This window comes from Octopus bimaculoides, chromosome 20 (genome assembly GCF_001194135.2).
Source record: "Octopus bimaculoides isolate UCB-OBI-ISO-001 chromosome 20, ASM119413v2, whole genome shotgun sequence".
In the NCBI taxonomy this organism is placed as follows: Eukaryota; Metazoa; Mollusca; class Cephalopoda; order Octopoda; family Octopodidae; genus Octopus; species Octopus bimaculoides.
This window is the reverse complement of record NC_069000.1, coordinates 25,033,223-25,040,217: the sequence shown is the minus strand read 5'-3', so window position 1 is coordinate 25,040,217 and position 6,995 is coordinate 25,033,223. Positions and strand designations below refer to the sequence as shown.

Sequence of the window (6,995 nt, the reverse complement as noted above, 5' to 3'; positions counted from 1 at the left end):
TTTTCTGAACAACACCACCACCTCACCCCCTCCCATTCCCGGTCAACTAAGAGATGTAGAGATCTCATAATCATCAAAAATGGGTGCTAAGTCTCGCGAGTTCGAGATCCTGGTTTCAGTGGCAGCTATTACGTTTAATTTTCGCCATCTGAGGTTATTGAGCAAGTGACCTTGCTTCCATGATGACCCCGAACCGAATACGTTTATACAGTCCACTCTAAGCAATACCATATTGGACGAGGGGAATGTGTGAAAGTAGAAGAGAGCTACTTACCAAGGCTTTGTAGGGGATGGGAATGCCTAATCCGTCCCTTACGTTGGATGTGGGATTTTCCCCAGCAGTTCCTTGTAAAATCTGATATTGAGGTTCATTTGAAAGACTACTACAAACTGGGGATATCTAGATTTCAACATTTTGCAGTCGCTCTGAGTAGTTTTGAATATTTTTATCTGTGCCGGTATATTTGTGGTTGGTGACATAATTGGATTCATTAATAGCCATGTGTTTGTGGATGTGTTCTATTAATTCGTTATTTTTTGTGCTTATAGCTGTGAGATTTATAACGTCTGGTTTATGATCATTTGGTGGGATGCAGTCCATCTGTTGTATTTGTGATGGTTGTGGAGATTGTTGTGGTAGTGGTGGGTATGATGTTATTGTTGCCTCTCTGTGTGTAGGTGAGTTTATGCATGGTGTACTGTTGTTACTGTTCGTTCCCTCTTCCATTTTCTCGTACCTGCCTGTTTTTTTCTGGTCATCGTTTGTGCTCTTCCGTCTTTTCCATCCCTTTAGTGTGACTGTTTGCAATGCCTGTCCCTCCTTATTTCCGTCGTTTTCGTTATCTAAATATGGGAGGGGTATTTCTTCCGCAGGTATTTGTTTTACTGTTGGCGTTGTTAATGGTGTTGTCATTATTTTTGGTGGGTAGTTCCCTGTTGCTGCCGTTATTGTTCTCGCTTGTTATATAGTTGTAGCTGCTGCTGGTGTGCATTCTGCTTGACGTCGTGCAGTTGTTTCCACTCCAGTCGTTGTAACTACAGTTGCTACCGGTGCTGTAGTGGTTTTTGTGGATGCTATTGTGTCCAATTGTTTCTGTTGGTGTTGTTGCTGTTTCTGCTGCTTCTGCTGCCATTGTTGTGGTGTCTGTTGTTGTTGTGGTCGTAGTGGTTAATGGTTGTTGCGGCTCATTTTTCCTCTGTTCCTTCTATCCTTTGGGCAATAAACTCTGATTTGACCTGAATCGCCACAGAAGTAACATCGTGACCTTCTTCCTTTCACGATCACCTGCAGATGCTGGCCTCCAGGGATTTCTATTAGGTCGGGAATTTTCTCTACAGTTTCTAGTTTTACTTGCAGTAGAATTTCTAACCCTATCCCAACCCAGTTCTCGTTTTTGGATTTTGGGATTTCTGGGAGTATTCTAGGATCTTCCAGCACCACGGCTTTCGCTACCTACCAGAAATCGATTTCTGGTGGCATGTTACTTTTATTCAGATCACTCTCTGTTCCAGATAGATGGAAATTAAAGTGAACTCCTCCGTTTTTAATGGGACATTTGATTGTTTTTGTGCCAGTGATTCCGACTGAAATATGACCTTCGTGTAGCCGTACTTTGGGGCGTGACAGACAAAGCTGACATTTCTCCATATATTTATGAGGCAGAGATCGGCTTGGTCTGATGGTATTTTTTCCAGTCTTCTTTTCATGGACAGGCATCTGTACATGATTGGGTTTTTTTCGGTTGCCTCTAGCAGGTTTTGAGGCACATTTAGTGGTGTGGCCTTTCTTTCTTCGCGTCTAATAATCCTCTCAGTTTCCTTTAAATGTTTTTCCTTTTCCTTTAACGACATAATTTCAAACTTATTTGTAACTTTTGCGAAGGAAACGTTATTTCTATTTGAACCTTCTCTTTCTTTGTTCGAAGTCTTACTGGTTTTTGCAGTGATCGTAGTGGTGGTGGTGGTGGTGATATTTTCCTTGCACAATTGGCTGCTGCTAGTTATATTTCGTGCTTTCTTGATCGAATTCTCATTACACCTGACACTTCCACTGTGGTTGTTGTTATTGTTATCATTGCTGTTGCTATTCCTCCTGCTACTACCACTATCATTTACATCTAAAGTGAGTGGGGACAAGTGACGGTGAAAAGCAATATCGCGTTCCACACCTCCTCCTATTTCCCTCTCTTGTTGACTCACTGGCAAAGACGATGACGCCATATTAAATTTTGCAAATTTTGTAAGGAAAATTTTCTTTCCGAGTGGTTTTTGCCCCACAGGACAAAAAAAAATAACATTGTTAATCTGAAAACTATGGTCTACTTTAACTTGGTCGCAAGTTATAACCATAAAATGTAACAATAACAATCTTTTTAGAGCTAAACAAAGCACACACTTATGGAGCTCTGAAATGCAGGTCCAGCTCTGGCGACAACAACAACAACAACAACAGTAATAATAATAATAATAATAATAATAATAATAATATCAGAGACAGCGATAATAATAATAAATCAAATCAGAGATAGTTATTGTTGTTCTTCTTCTTCAGACCCACGTCACCTTTAATGGGATAGATACATGTACGAAGATGAACGTAGTCTTTCCCTTATTTTTAAAGATAGAAATGTATTTGAGGAAGATTTTGTTGTTATTTCTAACAGGTGCAGTGATTACGTAGACTCTTTTGTGATTAAGGTCAGTTGGCTGTGCACGTGTTCGCGTAATTCGCAAGCATAAATTTCTTGCATGTGTAGAGAGACCACATTAATTACAACATGTGTTGAAGAAGGACAGACTCACTCCTAAACTTATGAGATGTCCAAGCTATCCATGGTAACAGCAAATATCGAATACGTCAGCCTTTCTTTGCTCAGCATGCATCCTTAATATAAGAATGGAAGACCTAAGAAAGGAAGAATCTTAGGTATATCAAGATTTATTTTACCAACTAAGATTTTGATGTAAACATTGTATAATCTAATGTCCACGAAAAGAACAATCTGATATGGAAACATTTATCCAGATATTTATGTGTGCGTGTGTTTGTGTGAAAATGTTTGTATTTACGCGTGTGTTTTGTGTGAAATTGCTCGTGCGTATGTATGTTAGTGAATTTATATTATCAATGTGTGTATGCGTGTGTGTGTTTTGTGCTTGTATCAATTTGTGTGCGTGTGTGTTGGTTTACTTGCATGTTTGTGTATGTGTATCAATATGCGTACATGTGTTTGTGTCTTTGTGTGTAATTATACAAATGTATGTTTGTGTGATAGCGTGCATGTGCGCGCGTGTGTGTGCACATGTGTGTGTATGTACGTGTGTGTATGTGTGTCTTTATACGCGCGAACTCAGTGTTGGTGCGTTTGTCGAAAGAGAAAGGAAGAAGTAGAGGAATAACAAAGGAAAGAAGAGAAGATGATGAAGATGTTTGCTAATACCATATAATAGACTGTATTGACAGTGTACTTGCAGAAAACCATATGGCCAGACACTATTATAGTGCTGTGTGTATTGTGTGTGTGTGTGTGTGTGTGTGTGTGTGTGTCTGTGTGGGTGTAAAAGGAAGAGACTGATAGTGAAAGAGAGAGATGCAGTTACAATATAGCATAAACTCTGACGCCACCACCTCCGCTGCCGCCTCCACCACCTCCGCTGCCGCCTCCACCACCACATCCACTACTACTACCACAAGAAGTAGTAATAGTATAGCTGCAACTACTACAGATACTACAACTACTACTATTACCATTATAACTACTACTTTAGCTACTACTAAAAGTAGTAGTAGTAGTAGTAGTAGTAGTAGTAGTTAAAGATGCTGTGGTGGTAGTTTCAACTACTGTTAAAGGTGTAAAGCAGGATTTAGAAAACAGTTTGATTTTATGAATTCTGCAGTTGATGACAGGTAAGTTGCTCTGCTGCTACTGCTGCTGCTGCTGCTGCTGCTGTTGTTGTTGTTGTGGTGGTGGTGGTGGTGGTGGTGGTGGTAATTTGGCTGTTACTGTTGATGATGATATTTATGTTGTTATTGTTGTTTTTGTCCAGGTTAATCTCTGATTCCGCAAACCTATGTTCAAAGGCCTTCCGACCGTGACGAGTTCCTCTTTTTTACATTAAGGCCCATACAGAAATGCATATTTTTACCTTTTTTATTTTACGGGGCTACTTCCTTGAATCGACCCCAGCACTTATTTGCTTTTTTAAGTCTAGTACTTGATATTGGTTCTTTTTTTGCCGACCTGCTAAGTTACGGGAACGTAAACACACCAAGACCGATTGTCAAGCGGTGATGGTGGACAAATACACATACACGCGCGCGCGCGCACATACATATATACGATGGACTTCTTTAAGTTTCCGTCTACCAAATCCACTCACAAGGTTTTGGTCAGCCCGAGGCTAAAGTAGAAGACACTTGCCCAAGGTGCCACGCAGTAGGACTAAATCCAGAACCATGTGGATGGGAACCAAGTTTCTTACCACACAGCCACACCTGTGCATAGTTATGTTTTTCTTTAGTTTTTCATTGTGAAAGATGATTCGAAGGATATTTTGGCTACTATGTCTAACAAATCGTGCGACCACCTAGTGCTCCTATAACTTTAGCCCCCGCTCCACGGTGTAGTTGTTACTGTAGATTACCTATTACCTTTAGCCCTACTTGGACCCCAGATGGCTTCGATCCAATCTGGACCAACTGCTTTTATTTTTGTTTTTATTTTTATTTTACTTCTTTCAATTATTTGACTGCGGCCATGCTGGAGCACCGCCTTCAGTCGAACAAATCAACCCCTGGACTTATTCTTTCTAAGCCTAGTACTTGTTCTATCGGTATCTTAAGCCGAGCCGCTAAGTTACGGGGAGGTAAACACACCAACATCGGTTGTCGCACGATGGTGGGGGAGACAAACACAAGCACAAATATAAATACACACACACACACACACACACACACACATATACACTCACAAAACTTTGGTCAGTCCAAGGCTATAGTAGAAGACACTTGCCCAAGGTGCCACGCAGTGGGACTGAACTCTGAACTATGTGGTTGGGAAGCAGTTGTAATTTGTTTTTCTTCTTATGTAGGACTCCGTTTATTCAGTAATGTAGGGTGCAGTCTGAGAGAGGTTTAACTGTTATTTCTAGCTTCTTATTGTTAACGTTGCTATTGCTATCGCAGCTGAAGTTGCTGTTGTTGTTACCACTGTTGTTATTGTTGTTGTTGTTGTTGTTGCTACTGCTGTTAAGGATGTGTAATTTGACAGCGGATTCTTTCAAATTCTTAACGTTTTGAGTTCAAAATCCACCGAGGTCAGCTTTGCATTCCATACCTCTGGGGGCAATAAAAACAAGGTATCTTTCATGTAGGTGTAGGAACAGTCGTGGCTATGTGCTAAAAAGCAGTGATTCCTTCCCTTTTTCATGGCAGAAATATGATTTCTCGGAGATTTGGTTGCCATTTCTAGCCTTTGGATCATGTCGACATCAACGTCACATATTGTCTCTGTATCCCAAATCCAAATGAGAGAGGAGATGCACGTATAAAATACAGCTTCTTTGTCATATAATCTTTTTATATGTATTTTATATATCTTTTATTCAGGAGTAACTAATTTTGATACGGATTCATATGTATTTTAATGTGTCAGTTGAGTTTTATATATCTTTAATGTTAATTAAAAACGGGTATACGTGTGTGTGTTTTTATGCATGTATAGTCAGATAGATTACGCATGCGTATTCAAGCTTGTACATACATGTGTATTTACGCAAAAGTGTTTGTATGTGTGAATTTGTGAGGATGTAAACTAAACTCGTACATGATGAATATGTGTGCGTTAGTAGAAATGTGCACATGTACGGGGAAATATATACACATAAAAGTAAAGATATATGCGACCGATATATATATATATATATATATATATATATAAGCATACACACACGCACACGCGTGCGCGCGTGCGCGCATGCACACGAACATATATTGTTATATTTGGAGTTGGTCATTTTCTGTCAATAAAACACAGGTACTATTTATTTACCCATCATAACTATCCGTCTGATAAGGGTACACCAGGAACAAGCATCACAACCATATATGCGCGACGTAGTGATCTCATATCAAGATAAACAGCGCATGACCTCGCAGGTGGGGCCCAGTTAGAATCTTCGTCAGGTCGAGATTTAAGGATGTTGAACGAAACACCCATGTTTCCAAAGTTGAATTATCCAAACCCCAAAGAATTCCTCTCAATACATGGCTATGATGCTACCCCACTACCTCGGCTCGTGATCAGAGATGCACACATCGTCAGCCACTAAAGGACATGCTCAACTGGTTAAGGTCAAGCAACTGACAAGCAAATCTGTGGTAGTAAGCAGAATATTTGCTGTGACCCATCTTTTATACCAAGACAAAGCAATGTGCATGATAACACTTCCAGTCAGTTAAGATCAGAAGCCATGAGAGTCACTGCCTGCTTCAGTATTAAAAGAAATCATTGTCGGGAACTATCATAGATAACTTCCAGATGTCCTTGGCCTGGCAGTGCTACCGGGGAGCGCTAGCGATCGAGATAAACTCTACAGGCACGGATGTGCTGTCAGACGTGCTTGTCCGAAGTACGCACAGAGTGACGAAACTGTTCTGCACGCCTTCGTTCAGTATCCGGGCATTGCTGACTTGTGGGGTTATGTCGAACAGCTGCAGTCACATGTGAGACGGATCCATTTGTCGGCCGAGTCTGTAGTGATGATCACCCCGCCGCCCTCTTTCAATCTGGTAGGCAAGGCAGTTTCCCTTTGCCTAGTGGTTGTGGCGAAAGAAGTTGTTCGGTGGACAAGGCTGAAAAGCATGAGGACAAATACATTCCTCTTTGGTAGAGCTCTCATTGACATCTTCAAGTTTTACTTAAAAAGGAAATTGAGAGTAATGCTGTCGTCGAGTGAGTTTATTAAAAGATGGATGAAATTTATGAAGATAGCAT

The 6,995-nt window shown here is 40.6% G+C and overlaps 1 protein-coding gene across 1 annotated transcript in view; it reads left to right on the top strand.

The window, feature by feature from the left end:
• Positions 1-3,817: 3,817 nt before the first annotated feature.
• The window catches only part of LOC106879112 (thyrotropin-releasing hormone receptor), an 86,712-nt gene continuing 83,534 nt past the window's right edge, over positions 3,818-6,995 (top strand). Inside the window, exon 1 of the transcript XR_001410596.2 lies at positions 3,818-3,907. The gene's annotated coding sequence lies outside the window, so the exon portion shown is untranslated. The remainder of the gene's footprint in view (positions 3,908-6,995) is intronic.